The sequence below is a fragment of the Protomyctophum bolini genome (assembly GCF_963924005.1).
Source record: "Protomyctophum bolini genome assembly, chromosome: 14".
Lineage (NCBI taxonomy): Eukaryota > Metazoa > Chordata > Actinopteri > Myctophiformes > Myctophidae > Protomyctophum > Protomyctophum bolini.
Window position 1 is genome coordinate 3832742 of NC_137875.1, and position 17239 is coordinate 3849980.

Below are 17239 nucleotides of genomic sequence, written 5' to 3' on the forward strand. Positions count from 1 at the left end.
TAGTACGTTGAACCCTGACCTGAAACCAGAGGGATGGAAACCTCTTACAGTATATACAGTACAAAACTGTTCTCAGGAAAAAACGTGCCAATCTGAACGTGGATCCAGTGGAGTTATCCCATTCTGACCTGAGATCAGATTTAAAAAATGTTCTTCTACATCCTGACAGTTTTCTGGAAAAGCCATGTTTCCATGTCAGTCGTTCTTCGATTTTTCAAAAATAGCAGACCTACAAGCTTGTAGCGCGCCACTCGGTGGCGCGCTACGAGCTTGTAGATCTGCTATTTTTCAACAGCTAAAGCATAACATGATGCCAACACCAAAAGGGGGTTCCCGACGAAATGGCTTATTTACTCACAGAATCTTGCTATTGAAGAATGAAGGGCTCTTTATTTACACTAAACTATTGAGAGATTAAATACAATCTTTGAAACGATGAAAATGTTAAAGATGGAGATACAAGGTTTCTGGTGGCAACGATGAGGTCTTCAGTCAAAAACATTGTTATAGCTCACACACACACACACACACACGCACACACACACACACACACGGTTTACTCCCACATGGGCACACGCACACACACAAGTGGTTTATTCCCACATGGCGCACGCACACACACACACACACACACACACAAATATACAGAGTAGTTTCCCACAGTTCCCCAGATTTGAGCGGGACACATGTGTGTGTGTGCAAATCAATGTGGAGAGGCACAGCTAGCTAATTATGTTTACTAGTAACAGACGGGAACACATCTAATCGAATTAATTGGTGTGTGTGTGTGTGTGTGTGTGTGTGTGTGTGTGTGTGTGTGTGTGTGTGTGACGGTGTGTGTGTGTGTGACGGTGTGTGTGCGTGTGCGTGTGCGTGTGTGTGTGTGTGTAATATCTAGCGTGTTTGTATAATTCTTCCTAATTTCTTCTCAGGAGTTGTTTATTGTGGGGAAACTCAACACACAAACACACAGTTCATTTACTGGTGAATGTTGTACACACACACACACACGTACACGTACACACACACACACACACACACACACACACTTTTCTTTGCGATTCATTATTCAGTCGATCATTTTGTATGTACGTTGTTTGTCATAACTTGGCTGATTTCAGCAGAGAAGCTTGTGAGCTAAGATCATCTGGCATCTTACTTAATAAAAACTATAGGCGACCGAGCCTGTGCAATCCGGGCAGCGCCCCTCTGCAACACCCCCTCCCTGGAGATCAGGATTACAGAGACTGTGTCTCTCCTTTTAAAATCGCTCCGAAAGACTCGTTTTTACAAAGCTGCTCTTAACCGTTTGCACTGACAATTCAAACTAAATAAACTATAAGCAACTATAAGCAACTATATAACTATAATATTGGCAACTAAATGACGATTTCGTCAACAAATTGTAAAGATTGTACAGTACTAGTGGGAGGGACTAGTGGAGAAGAGATACAGTAGAATTTAACCCATTTTGTGCGGGAACCCCCTTTTGGTGTTAGCATTACGTTATGCTTTTAGCTATTGAAAAATAGCAGATCTACAAGCTCGTAGCGCGCCACCGAGTGGCGCGCTAAGAGCTTGTAGTTCTGCTATTTTTTGAAAAATCGAACAACGACTGACATAGAAACATAGCTTTTCCAGAACAAACTGTCAAGATGTAGAAGAATTTTTTTTTAGAATCTTGAGACATTTTATGTTAAGGTTTGCGATCGAGTGTTGGCGCTCTGAAAATAGAAGATCTACAAGCTCACAACCCAACCCGCAATGAATTGATTGCATAGGGCCTAAATAGAAACAAGACCCTTTTGGGGTGTTTGACTGTACTCTGTTGCCGTTTATACATTTCTGTCTAATAAATCAATCAATCGAATCAATAGGAAGTGGGAGTCAACTTGTATATTTCGCTAACCAATAACACAATTTGGTGAGTTCAGTGGGGAGGGGAGGGTGTGGGGGCTCAGATCGGCCAATCAACACTGACCATGACCGGTGGTGACCTTCAAACGCCCCCCATCTCTGTCTGACCTCAAGGCCCACCCATATTATTTATGGGCCGTTTGGGGACACAACGTATTGATCCAGATATTAGGTTTAGAGTGCCAGGGCAGCGTATCCATGTCCTGATAGAGGGAGAATAGCTCTGTCTGTCTGTGGGATATAAATTATAACGTATGCCTCCTAAGTGTCGTCTTGTCCTGGTTCTAACCCATTCTGACCTGAGATCAGATTCTAAAAATGTCTTCTAAATACCCGACAGTTTTCTGAAAAAGCTATGTTTCTATGTCAGTCGTTCTTCGATTTTTCAAAAATAGCAGACCTACAAGCTCGTAGCGCGCCACTCGGTGGCGCGCTATGAGCTTGTAGATCTGCTATTTTTCAATAGCTAAAGCATAACGTAATGCTAACACCAAAAGCGGTTTCCGCCCAAAATGGGTTAATCAATCCTGCCCCATTTTCAGAAACTTTTTCAAAAATGTTCCAAAATAGAAAAGACAGCTGATCTGACAACGCAACGCGCCATAAGGTCATGTCAGCAGCTTGTATCGCATTTTTTGCGGTTTTGAAAGAACATTTAAATAGACGTCGTATATTCATTTTAATAAATCGACTTTTAGTTTGTTGTCAGAAACGCTGTTTAGTCGCCAACAGGCTGATAGAATGACCGACGGAATGAACGCACACACACACACACACACACACACACAGTGTTGGCTTGGCAGTCTGCCACAAAGAGTCACGTCTGCTCTGTTATTACCTCAGATAATATGCATGCACAACGCTCACACATTGCAGTTACCGCACAGGTAAGTGCTCTGCGCGTGTGTGTGTGTGTGTGTGTGTGTGTGTGTCGCGTGCCTTTTGCACTTCTGAACACACAGACCAGGGTGTTCGGGTGGCGTGGGGGTAACGTCACAACGTGCCTGCCCTTCTTTATTTTATTTAATGGTTTTTTTTGCAGCTTTCACCTTTATTTTATTTATTTTTTTATAGAGGGACAGACAGTATAGGCTGACAAGAAATGGCGGAGAGAGTGACATGCAGTAAAGGCCGTGGGGATCGGGAGTCGAACCCGCGGCGGGCACACTGCCAGACTCAGACTATACCGGCCAAGGTGCCTGGACTGGACCGCTGAGCCAGGGCCCAGAGCTGCTCAGCTGGGGGGTTTGAATCCACCACAGCGCTGCCTGCCTTTGGGCCAGGCATTCTAGACAAAAAGGCACAAACACAAACTGGCCTGTGTTCACTGGTCAGGGTTAGGGAGGATCTCTGCTGATCTGTGTTACGTCATATGTGTACGCTCCTACGCTGCGGGCTGGAGCAGCGCCCGTCAGCCAGGAATGTTGACCGGGAGGAGGCGTAGGACGGAGGCACTGCAACCTCCTCCTCCCGGTGGGGGCTCCTCACTGGCAGGTGAGCCAGAGTATGGAACTATCCCATTGAGATAGAATGAGCACTGCTTCATTCCATTGTTACAATGGGAGTCGACGCTATAGTGTCGTCACTCTCTTACTAGGTTACTCTGATTCAAACCTGCCAGCTTGATCAGGTGCAGTCTGAAATCTGAATGATTTCATTTGTCTGAAATAATAAACAATACTTCTTCCAAAAAACGTCAGTCAAGATGGAGCGGGTTGATGTTAAGGACACGGTCACACCTCTGATGTAAATATTTATCATCAGGAGAGGTGAACGGACGTACCACCAGGAGACACACACACACATACACACACAGATAACACACACACACACACAGAGAGCAGATAACGGTGGCATGTGGATTCTGTCCAGTTTAATCTCTGCTTCTCCTCAAGGGTCTCTACTCCCACGTAACATAAGGCATGGGAGAGAGAGAAATAGTGTCTATACTCCCACGTAACATATAATAGGAGGCATGGGAGAGAGAGAGAGAGAGAGAGAGAGAGAGAGAGAGAAGCAGTAACAACATATTTTAATATAGATATTTAACCTGAGAGAACCCAAGGTCTCCGTCATTCTCTCTCTCTCTCTCTCTCTCCGACTGCTGTCACTAACTCACTACGTCTCTCCACCCCTCCTCTCTCCTCTCTGTACATTCCTCCTCTCCTCTCCTCTCCTCCCTAATTCTGGTTTAATCCACTCATCCTTCCATCCCCCAGCCTTTCCATCCATCCACCCTATCCACCCATCCACCCTATCAAATGGACCACCATTTGGTCCAAGTATTGACCTCTCTGCTGACTTGTTGTGATTTATTCATTCCTAACAGGACATCTTCAAAGACTGCACACGCACACATGCACACCCACACATGCACACACACACACACACACACACACACACACACACACACACACACACACACACACACACACACAGTACAGTACGCCGCAGACAGCCGACTGTCCTCCTTTAGCAAACAGCTTGCCCACAAGGAGGGAGTCAAGGACACACGCAACGCCTTAACCTAAACCTAGAAATATGCACAAAATACACACACACACACTTACAGTATATACAACGCACTACACGCTCAAGCCCAACACACACACATACACACACACACACACACACACACACACACACACACACACACACACACACAGTCCTAAGTAGAAGTATTGACACAGAGCTGGTACTACTATGCAATTAGTGCAGTCTTTCTAAGAGCAAAACACAAACACACTCCCAGACGGAGCGGAGCAGAAGGTCCCTGGAGGAGCGCTGTAGTCAACATGGCTCCGTGATAATTACCACGGAGACTCTGGTCCTCTGCACGGCCTTAACCCGTTCTGACCTGAGATCAGATTCTAAAAATGTTCTTCTACATCCTGACAGTTTTCCATTCTGACCTGAGATCAGATTCTAAAAATGTTCTTCTACGTCCTGACAGTTTTCCATTCTGACCTGAGATCAGATTCTAAAAATGTTCTTCTACGTCCTGACAGTTTTCCATTCTGACCTGAGATCAGATTCTAAAAAATGTCTTCTATGGTCAGTCGTTCGATTAAAAAAAAAAAATAGCAGACCTACAAGCTCGTAGCGCGCCACTCGGTGGCGCGCTATGAGCTTGTAGATCTGCTATTTTTCAATGGCTAAAGCATAACATAATGCTAACATCAAAATGGGTTCCCGCCCCAAAATGGGTTTATGGACGTTATGGAGAAAGGTTCATGTATGATGAGACAGGCAAGATATTATTTTCATATGACATATGAATATAAATCACGTTAACCTTTGCCTCGTGAAGTCGTGATAAATAATGTGCAGCGCTAGATATGACAAATAATTGAATTATGCAAAGAAATTGCAGAGATATTTAATTTTATACTTAAAAGAAAGGCAAAAAAAAATCGCATAAATAAATGATTTGATGTATGAACGATTATGACGATTAATAATTGCGATCATCTCAAATAATTTCAATTAGTTAAGACGATGCATTTTGTACCAGCGGTTTTAAAACCGCTGGTACAAAATCCATCGTCTAACTAAACCCCCATCGCTGTGAATGTTTGACAAAAACACTAGACAAGCGAACCAAAAAGGCCGGGAGGCAGTCTGTGCAGATCCCAGGTCAGCAGCAGGTCAGCTGAGCAGACTGGAGCCTGACACTGGAGCAGATCCCAGGTCAGCAGCAGGTCACCAGAGCAGACCAGAGCCCGATGATGATCCGTGCCAGATCTGTGGGTTCGATACCGATCCCAGACTCCCGGGCCAATGGCGGCCCACCCATGTTGTGACCTAGCCTGACACTTTACGGCTTGAGCTACACCAGGCTTTTCAGCGTGCGTTTTATGTGCACATATACGTGCACAAACACACACACACACACACACACACACACACAGACACTTATAGATCCAGTCCTATTTTAAAGTGCACGTAGGCACTATAGGCAGGGCTCGCGTGTACTGTGCGCGTTATTCAGACTGAAAGCCCTTCCCACGGCAGCCGTTTCTGGGATGGGCGTTGCCAAAGCGGCTGTTATGTATGCTGCTATGTAGGCCTACTGTTATGTACTGTTATGTATACTGTTATGTACTGTTGTGTATAGGGATGCACGATAATTATCGTCCCGATCATTTTCGACCCGATATTAGCAATTATGACGTCATCCCGATAAATTCGATAACATTATCGACCTGATTATCGACCAGATTATGGACCCGTTAGGTCCAAATGGACCTAACAGGTCCATTTGGTTCCATTTGTACCCTCTCAGAGTCTCACATTGATTTTACGATATAAATAAAAAAATATAAATTGAGGTCCCTTGTGTAAATGGCATTAAATGGGGGGTCAGTAGCCTAATGCATGTCAAACTGGGTGTCCTTGAAATAAAAATGAGAATCACTGCTAGAGCCCTGGCATATATTTTCAAATGGGTGTCTGTGGGCTAACAATTTGGGGTCCTTGCTCCTTGACATGGAAAAGTTTTGAGGCCAACTGACCGGACACACACAGACATTCACAGACATTATATTGTTGTTTTTATTAATTAAAAAAAATTCACACCTGTGTGAAGTGAGGGGCACTCTTATCATCATACGTCATCTGGCCAATCACAATTTGCTCTGGGACTCCCAATTTATATTGTAAAATCAATGTTATTTTTACTCTGAGAGTATACAACTGGAAATGTTCCATTTGTACACTCAGAGTTACAGACCCATAAGGGTCCATTTGGTTCCTAACTATATAATTTAGCTGGGGACCCCCTGGAACTCCCTCAGGTACCCCTGGGGGTCCCCGAACCCCACTTTGGGAACCACTGATATAGCCTACTATACTGTAATTGCTTAGGTCAAAGCTGTGTTACATGTACCGTTACTCACTAGTATGTATTTTTTATTCATGTCTATATATTTTTATTATCGGTTATCGTATCGGTATCGGTCTTGAGAAGCAAGAAGTTCTCGATATCGGTATCGGTTTCAAAAAATCAATATCGTGCACCCCTAGTTGTGTACTGTTGTGTACTGTTGTGTACTGTTGTGTACTGTTGTGTACTGCTATTCAGGCATTCACTGGTTTGCTGTTTTCTGCCTCTGCCTCTCTGTCTAACATTTCATTCCCATGCAGGTCTGATTCAATATTAATTCAACTCCACCTCTCACTACTGGTTGGGCCTACAATCAGTATTAACCCATTCTGACCTGGCACCCATTTTGGTGTCAGCATCATGTTGTGCTTTAGCTATTGAAAAATAGCAGATCTACAAGCTCATAGCGCGCCACCGAGTGGCGCGCTACGAGCTTGTAGGTCTGCTATTTTTGAAAAATCGAAGAACGACTGACATTTTTAGAATCTGATCTCAGGTCAGAATGGGTTCATCAGACCAGTGTGTGTCCAGTGGAAACCTGGTATGAATCTGATCTCAGGTCAGAATGGGTTAATCACTTCACCTTCATATCAGCAATCACCCTATTATATAAAAGCCACCTGTGTACAGCCATGTTGTCATTACTCCCATGCCATGCCTTCACAGAGGTTCTGAGACAGACCTGCTGCACTCTGTTTAAGTAAAACCTTTCAGTTGTCATTAAAGGGACACTTCACCCTTTTTGCAAAAGAATATATGTTAATGACGTTTAGAAGCTTTAGATCACTTTCCTGGGGGTCTTTATGTGTGTAATATGTGGTTTTAGATATTTTAGATTGTAGCAGTGAGCCTGTTGTCTCTGATGTCATGGACACTGGTCTCACTACCTTCCTGGACTACAATTCCCATAATTCTTTGGTGCACTGCTCCTCCTTGTGGATGGGGGGGAGAGCTGTCTTACTGAGACAACATGTAGTCCAGGAAGGAAGTGAGCCCAGTGTCCATGACATCAGAGACAACAGGCTCACTGCTACAATCTAAAATATCTAAAACCACATATTGCACACATAAAGACCCCCAGGAAAGTGTTCTAAAGCTCCTAAATGTCATTAACATATATCTTTATGCAAAAAGGGTGAAGTGTCCCTTTAAGCCTTCTGTTGGTCTTCGGTTCATACCACCCAATCAAAATAGTAGGAAAGCAGATGACATCGTTGTCAATCATGTGGCTATATGTGGCTAACCCGGTTGCTAAACAAACACACAGTCGACGAGCGCTACTAGATTGTAAACAAACACGGTAAAGTATGTCGGATGATGATGTTTATACAACCTGTCCTTTCTGTAAAGAAACCATTTTATCATACGCTGATTTAATAGCCAGATCGATGCGGTCGCAAGTTAACACAGCCATGTTTGTTGTTTGGCCAATCAGCAGCTGAATCAGATGTTCGATGCAAACTGACACCGCCGTAGCAGAGTCACCAGAACATATTATTTAAACTAACACCGCCGTAGCAGAGTCACCAGAACATATTATTTAAACTAACACCGCCGTAGCAGAGTCACCAGAACATATTATTTAAACTAACACCGCCGTAGCAGAGTCACCAGAACATATTATTTAAACTAACACCGCCGTAGCAGAGTCACCAGAACATATTATTTAAACTGACACCGCCGTAGCAGAGTCACCAGAACATATTATTTAAACTAACACCGCCGTAGCAGAGTCACCAGAACATATTATTTAAACTAACACCGCCGTAGCAGAGTCACCAGAACATATTAGCGGCTAGCGATTCAGGGCTGGAGCCAGGGCTATAGTTTTGACCCCAAAAAGGTTTTAAAATCTATTGAAAAACCGACTACTTTTTCCCCAAAACAAAATCAAATACATTTTCCAAGTCTTTCATGAATCTGGACTTCCAGAAGAGAAGGTGCATTTTTTTTATTTTTTAATAAAAAAAGATTCAACATGTTTTGAAAAACATTTTTAAAATAGTTCAATAGCTGATCTACGACGACAAGTTGTGAGCTTGAATAGGTCGGCTATTTGAACAATTTCGAACGTTTATTTTCAAAATAGTAAAAAATTAAAAAAGTTTAGGGATAAGGACAAGATATAGCAGTAAGATTGTGATATTTAGTGGACTAAGACTAAACTTAACAGGACTTAAAAACTAAACGGTGTGTTTTATTGTAAAGACTAAATCAGAACAGACTGTCACAAAATGCAGGTCACACATGTTCTTCTAAATAGGGAGGAGGACACTTTATTGACCCAGCCCCCCCTAAGAGGTCACAGAGGTCACAGTCAGACAAGCCATCCAGACAGCTGTCTTTGACTGCATCATTCCACAACTGTTGCAAGGCGCTCACACACACACACACACACACACACACACACACAGGGCCATAGCGTCTCTGTGAACAGGTGCCTAGTGTAGCTGAAGCAACACATGGTTCAGCGGAGTTGTCGCCATGCGGGCTTGTGGTGGACATCTTTTGACAAAAGCAGGAGCTAGCCCTGAATGACCATTATAACAGGTCTTTAACTCTGGGAGTGTACAATCGGGGTCCATTTGGTTCAGTTTGTACACTCTCAGAGTTACATTTGAGAACCACCAGTACTAGTTGGACTCCTAAACTATGCCAGAGTGTCGTAGTAAATAAGTGTCATACTTTATTCTGAAGAGAAACTGGAGACTTGAGACATTCAGTAAGTGGGTCTAGTGATCAAAATAAGAACATTATAAATGGTGTGTAAAGAGTAACTTTAACCTTTTTACAAGCACAGGTCTTTTGCCACGACGTATTGACGAGACCCAACGTGGTTGGTTTACACACCAGTGGTTCTCCAACTTTGTCATGTCAAGAACCTCCAATTTGGCACGCCAGACACGCCAGAGAACCAGAGAACAGTGTTGTTTTCGTCGACTAAAAATGTTCGTCGACTACAGTACCTATTTTCACTGACAAAAACTAAATGAAAACTAAGCTACGATGATTAAAACTAAGACTAAATATACTGACAATTTCGTTGACAAATAAAAACTAGACTAAAATGGTAGGAAGGGACTAGTGGACAAGAGATCCAGTACAAGTCATTTTACACTTAGTTGCATGATCTACAAGTTCGTAGATCGGCTATTTTCAGCAAGTGTAAAAACTAAAAACGAAGAAAATACATTTTAGTCGACTAAATCAACTGTAGATTTATAGCCGACTAAAATCTTATGACATTTAGTCGACTAAAACTAGACGAACACTAAGACATTCCAGCCAGGTGACTAAAAATAAATGAAGTTTCAGTCCAAAGACTATGACTAAACTAAAATAGAAATTTGCTGCCAAAAACAACACTGGTCCCTAAGAGAAGATCTGCACGGCTCCAGCAGTGATTCTCAAGCATTTTTTCATTTCAAAGTAAGCTCAGTTTGACATGCATATCTGGGCTACTGTACTGTACTGTACGTACGGACCCCCATTTAACCCATTCTGACCTGAGATCAGATTCATACGAGGTTTTCCACTGGACACACACTGGTCCTGATGAACCCATTCTGACCTGAGATCAGATTCTAAAAATGTCAGTCGTTCTTTCGATTTTTCAAAAATAGCAGACCTACAAGCTCGTAGCGCGCCACTCGGTGGCGCGCTACGAGCTTGTAGATCTGCTATTTTTCAATAGCTAAAGCATAGCATGATGCTAACACCAAAATGGGTTCCCGTTCAGAATGGGTTAATGGCATTTCTATCTCTGGAACCCCCAATTCATATTGTCAATGTATAGCTCTGAGTTACAGTACAGACCCATAAGGGTCAATTTGGTTCCTATATCCTGACTATCTATCATTTAAGCTGGGGACCCCCTGGAACTCCCCCGAGGACCCCTGGGGGTCCCCGGAACAGACTGACTTGCACAATAACAAGAGAAGAACTTAATTAGAAGCACCGGTTGGGTCACCGAGACCTTCGAGCGACGGCACATCCCAGACAGTTCAGCAACATGGGTAAGGAATGCAACGAGAGAGAGAGAGAGAGAGAGAGAGAGAGAGAGAGAGAGGTCCTAAAATCAAATATTAAAAGCAATTTAATTTAAAACGTCCCTCAGTCCTCCAATAAGACAGAAATGTTCGGTTACTTAATATAAGAAAAGACCCCTAAGTGAACCTACATGTAGCATGAGAGAGAGGCAGTGTGTGTGTGTGTGTGTGTGTGTGTGTGTGTGTGTGTGTGTGTGTGTGTGTGTGTGTGAGCGAGAGAGATATATAGACAACGAGAGAGAGAGAGAGAGACAGAGGAGAGAAACAGACGGAAAGAGAGAGAGAGAGAGACAGAGAAAGAGAGAGAGACAGAATGAGAAAGACAGACAGAAAGAGAGAGAGAGAGAGAGAGAGAGAGAGAGAGAGAGAGAGAGAGAGAGAGAGAGAGAGAGAGAGAGACGGACAGAGAGACATTTCCTTTCTCTCTCTCTCTCTCTCTCTTTCTCTCAGAGAGATGGTCTTGGACGCTAGCCAGGCGGTACAGGCTGACAACCATTCCCATAAACATCCCTATTAGATACCAGAGGAATTCTGGGTAATGTGATGTGGGAGGAGGGAGGGGGAGGGGGAGGAGGGAGGGGGGGTACATTACAGAGGAACTCCTACACGTTATCGCAGCATCACTGAGGCAGAAAAACTAAAAACGCTCCACCAAACAAACGTCTAATATACGTATGAACACAATGATTCAGTGATAAAGGAATGATGCAAAAGGGGAGTTTGCAGAACATTCCAGAACTAATCGCTATAGTATGGACTGGGCCCTGCAGGGACATCAGATCCTAGTATGGACTGGGCCCTGCAGGGACATCAGATCCTAGTATGGACTGGGCCCTGCAGGGACATCAGATCCTAGTATGGACTGGGCCCTGCAGGGACATCAGATCCTAGTATGGACTGGGCCCTGCAGGGACATCAGATCTAGTATGGACTGGGCCCTGCAGGGACATCAGATCCTAGTATGGACTGGGCCCTGCAGGGACATCAGATCCTAGTATGGACTGGGCCCTGCAGGGCCATCAGATCCCTGGCCATAAGGAGGAGGAGGAGGCTGCAGTTCCTGTGCAGACTACTGCAGCAGCAGCAGAACAACAAATGATTTACGGCTAAAAAGAGAAGTCTGTCCGCAACACGGCTGGGCTGGGCTGGGCCGGGCCGGGCCTGCACCTCCACAGTTTACCACCACGACCGACCCAAATACGGTTTCAAGTTCATTGGGGATGAAATGCTGCAGTCTCTCTCTCTCTCTCTCTGTCTCCCTCTCTCCCTCGCTCCCTCTCTCCCTCTCTCCCTCTCTCACCCTCTCTCCCTCTCTCTCTCTCTCTCCATGGGTTTAACCGTTTAAATTTATGGCAGTGATTCATTCTCAACCTTTTTTAATTTCACCGAGCCATCAGATTGATGTGCATTATTAGGCCACGGACCTCCATCTGATACTCAATTTCTTTTAAATATCCACCGTCAACTCAAATCCTCAGTGTTTATTTAACTCGGGTCCATTTTGGTTTCAACTTGTACACTCTCAAGACTTACAGACCTGTAAGGGTCCATTTGTACACTCTCAGAGTTACAGACCCGTAAGGGAACATGTGTACACTCTCAGAGTTACAGACCTCTGACCTGTAAGGGTACACTACATGTGTACACTCTCAGAGTTACAGACCTGTAAGGGAACATGTGTTCACTCTCAGAGTTACAGACCTGTAAGGGAACATGTGTACACTCTCAGAGTTACAGACCTGTAAGAGTACATGTGTACACTCTCAGAGTTACAGTCCTGTAAGGGAACATGTGTACACTCTCAGAGTTAGTCCTGTAAGGGAACATGTGTACACTCTCAGAGTTACAGACCTGTAAGGGAACATGTGTACACTCTCAGAGTTAGACATGTTCCCTTACATGTGTACACTCTCAGAGTTACAGACCTGTAAGGGAACATGTGTACACTCTCAGAGTTACAGACCTGTAAGGGAACATGTGTACACTCTCAGAGTTAGACATGTTCCCTTACATGTGTACACTCTCAGAGTTAGACATGTTCCCTTACATGTGTACACTCTCAGAGTTACAGTCCTGTAAGGGAACATGTGTACACTCTCAGTTACAGTCCTGTAAGGGAACATGTGTACACTCTCAGAGTTACAGACATGTTCCCTTACATGTGTACACTCTCAGAGTTACAGAGCTGTAAGGGTACATGGGTACACATGGACTCTAAATGGTTAAAAGTATATGAATAGATTCTACAGGAATGTCTATTTTGATGTGTTATACCTTCTGGCTCACTGTAAGCCTCCATAGACAGTAGTAGCCTAACCCAGAGCCATAATATAATGAGAGTCCCGCTCACTTCACAATCTCAAAATACGGCAATAACTATATTCTTAAGATTGGGATCACACACAGATAGGCCTATAATAACCAAACCAATCTGATCCGTGAAATGAAAACGATTGAGAATTTATGGTGAAAAAGATATTTAAGAAAAGATTTTCTTAAAAGATTTTTATTTCTAAAGGTGACCACCGGTGCGACCCAAGCGTAGTGTTGCCAGATGTATGATAATTATCATATTTATGTGATACTTTTACCCTTTGTATGACGTACGATCAATAACGTACGATCATTTTTTACCATATTATCACAAAGAACTATGCGTGTGAATTCACTAAATTCTCTGGCTGCTGATTTGGGATTCCAAAAGATTTGGGCTTTTCAAAATAAATCAGGACCTATCTGACCCTATACATGATAACATGGAGGCATTAAAAATACCGGCCGCGTGTTTAAAGTCCAGCCTTTTATTTGTGTATAAGGTCCAAGAAGACGCCTCATGCTTCCACGCAGCATAATATGTACTGTATGCGATGCGTTTTTGTCCCACAGGAGTCTCTCAAACAAGGTTGTTTCTTTTACGCTAAATACACATTTTATTTTGTGAAATTACAAGATATACACGTGTGGGTTACTTTTGTTGGGACTGTGTACGATAGTATTCTTCCAAATACAAATATATATATATATTTTTTTTATTTCATTTTTTATCCCACGATTTTGTAACCCAGTTTTCTTTTCACCCAGTGCCAATTGTAATCCTGGGCGCTACACTTCCTCTGCCAACCCGGGGGGGGGCAGCGGACTGACCTCATGCCTCCTTCTATGCATGAGGAGTCCAAGCTGCTTCTTTTCACCTGACAGGGGGGAGTTTCCCCGGCCGGACGTATAGCGCGTGGAAGGGACACGTTATTCCGACCAGTTCCTTTCCCCTCCATCAAACACAAATAATTCTTAAGCCTCTCTGGTATGATGATAATTCAACATTTCCCATCTGGCAACAAGTAACAACACTGCGAAATGTATAGTGCCACAGGGCTGGTTCTGGGACAGGACTGTATCACTGCGCCACGCGGTGTGCGCACACACACACACACACACACACACACACGGTCACACACACACACACACACACACACACAGGAGCCATTTAAAAAAAAAGCTTAGCCCCTAAAGTACCGCACTGTATACAGATCAACTCTCATCCGTCCAGAGTGAGCAGTGTTATAAACAAGTGTGTTAATGTCTCTCATAGCAGGACAGCAGGGCTAAGCCGACACTCTCTGGGTGAAGAAGACTTTTGACAACAAAACGAGTCGTTGCAAAATTGTTGCTTGCTGCAACATCAAAGGGGGAAAGGAGGGGAGGGAGAGAGAGAGAGAGGGGGATGAAAGGAAAGAGGAGGGAGAGAGAGAGAGAGAGAGAGAGGGAGGGAAAGAAACAGTCTAGTCTAGGCAGAATGAAAGAGGGGGAATGGAGGGAGGGAGGGAGGGAGCCTATAGATCTGATTACATAACTCATTCACATGCGTTTGTTGGTTTTTTTATAACGGTTTATAGAGGCGCAGAGGGATCGGCCATTATACTTTTGGAACATCAGCAATGCAGCCGATTAGAGTCCCCCAAAAAAAGTTGAACAAAAACACGTAATTTGACTTGTTGTGAGCTTGCACACTGAGCAGCAGCCATTAATATTGTGATATAATTTACAACAAATCGACTATCATTTCACTGCAGGGAGGGCACTATAAATATTGGTCCAAACAAATTGTTCTCTCTCCAAAAATGTGGATATATATTAGCCTATGATTAATATATAAATATGAATATAAAAGGACCCAATAATCCAGGCTATAAAAAATAAAATATAAAGTCGAAATGTCATCGTCCTATCCTGCGTCAGGACAAGAGGAGAGCCGTTTTTACGGGACAGTAAAAAAAAAAAAAGTGACGCATCATTATCCTAATTGAAGCCAACATCCAGCACGCTGACGCTGCGGCGAGTCAATTAGCGACTCCGTTTGGTTTCTGCTTTGATCTCAAAAAACAAACAACAAAACAAAATAACAAATCACATCCGATCACGGAGATGGTGAGGTCATCATATTATCATCCTCCTCCTCCTCACAGTCAAAGTCAGAAGAAGAAGAACCCATAGCTGCACCGACCGGACCGAACCAAACCGAACCAAACCAAAGGCCAAGCAGGCGACCACGCCTGACATTAAGAAAGACCCCCACCCACCCACACACACCACATGGAGATGGAAGTCAGTCGGGACGGGACGCCCACCCACCCACCCATGGGTGGAGGGAGGCCTGGGTGGGACAGGCGAGGGAGGGAGGGAGGGAGTGGGCGCAAAATAAAGCACCAAAATATGGAGGAAAACATGCTCAGACCGATTAAAAAGACCCCAAAATACAAGTTCAACACGGTCGTTGAGGAGGATATACTAGAGAGAGCATTTTGGGGGCCCCCCTCCCTCCGTTACAATCCGACCGTCTCAAAACGGAGCAGTTTTTTTTATGCAAGATAAACGTCCCGAATAATAAATGTCCCCGATTTGGGACATTAATCTGCATAAACATCGCTCGGCGGTGACGGCCCAGCGGCTCCTCAAAGCACCGGGAATGGATGCGAACTGAAACGTCTCCCACTAAATGACTAAAACAATGAGATTCAATGAAACAAACCGCACACATCAAACACACACACACACACACACACACAGCTCCTCCCTTCAATCTGCAGAGGAGAGGAGAGCTACAATACAAACCCGCGTAGCAGCAGCAAGCAAGCAAACCAAACCAACCAACCATGGGGCACATATTAAATAATACAGCTTTATTCTAAATAAGGCGCACTGCGGTTGGATCTATCCGCACTTTGTTGCTTTGATAAGAGAGGGAATGGGACGAAAACTCACCGAAATCGACGACAAAACGCGATGAACTTCACCTCCTCTCTCTCGCTCTCTCTCCGCCTCGCTGCCTGCAGTTCCAACACACACACACACACCCCGAGCAAACCGAATAATGCTGCACGGCACGCAGACTCCTCCAAATCCACCTCCTCCCCCTCTCTCTCTGTGACTGTGACTGTCTCTCTCTCTCTCTCTCTCTCTCTCCTCTGCAACGCTGACTGCAGCGGCCAGCAGGAGCGCTCGTTTCGTTTCCCCACAGGGAGAGCTGCACGGAGAAGGGGTGGAGTTAGAACCGCAAAGTCTGTCTGTCTGTCTGTCTGTCTGTCTGTCTGTCTGTCTGTCTGTCTGTCTGTCTGTCTGTCTCAAACACACACTTTGAAAGCAAAAAGGGGCATAACTTATAGCTTTCAAAGTGTGTGTGAGGGAGAGAGAGAGACAGAGGATTTCATTGCACACACACACACACCGTCCGTGGCGGTCCCATTTCAGGACAAGCAGCATCGAACGAACCTGCAAACATGCAGATTAAAATGTGTACATGTGAATTATTTATTGTATTGTGAATTTATGTAGCCTATCTATGTTATTTATTTATATTTTTGCATGTATATTTTCTATTATTATTATTATTATTATTATTATTATTATTATTTAATCTTTTATGTGATTATTGATGTTGTTTTAAATACATGGATGATTCTAATTTCCGTTTTTCTCATATAGGTTCTAAGACCTCATTACACCCAAACAACCTGAACTTTGAACATTCAGTGGATTTTCTGTGGTGTGGCGTTTTCTCTGTGCGTCACTTCTGAAGCCTTTTGAGCTGCAGTGAAAACAGTGCCATTGTCATATGGCTGGGATTTGCTGGCTCTTACATCACCGTCCACAGGGCGAAAATACCAGCACTTTGAGGCATGTGTGCAACATAACAACTGTATTAAAGTATATTGCACACAATGCACAGTGACAACTAACGTCTCTGTAATGTTAAGGACTTCAAGTTGTCACTCTTCGCCAACGCAAGTCTAGAAGAGGCGCCGTTGGACTGGCCCCCGTGAGGTGAACGGAGTCGTCGTATTTCAAGGGCTCTGCCCTGAGCCACTTCAAACGCCCTTCAACTCCAAGCCAA

At 44.0% G+C, this 17239-nt stretch overlaps 1 protein-coding gene across 1 annotated transcript in view; it reads right to left on the reverse strand.

Annotated features, from left to right (window-relative positions):
- The window catches only part of LOC308328412 (spectrin beta chain, non-erythrocytic 1-like), a 153764-nt gene extending 137515 nt beyond the window's left edge, over nt 1–16249 (reverse strand). The window contains exon 1 of the mRNA XM_080782218.1: nt 16111–16249. The gene's annotated coding sequence lies outside the window, so the exon portion shown is untranslated. The remainder of the gene's footprint in view (nt 1–16110) is intronic.
- Between the last annotated feature and the right edge of the window lie 990 nt (nt 16250–17239).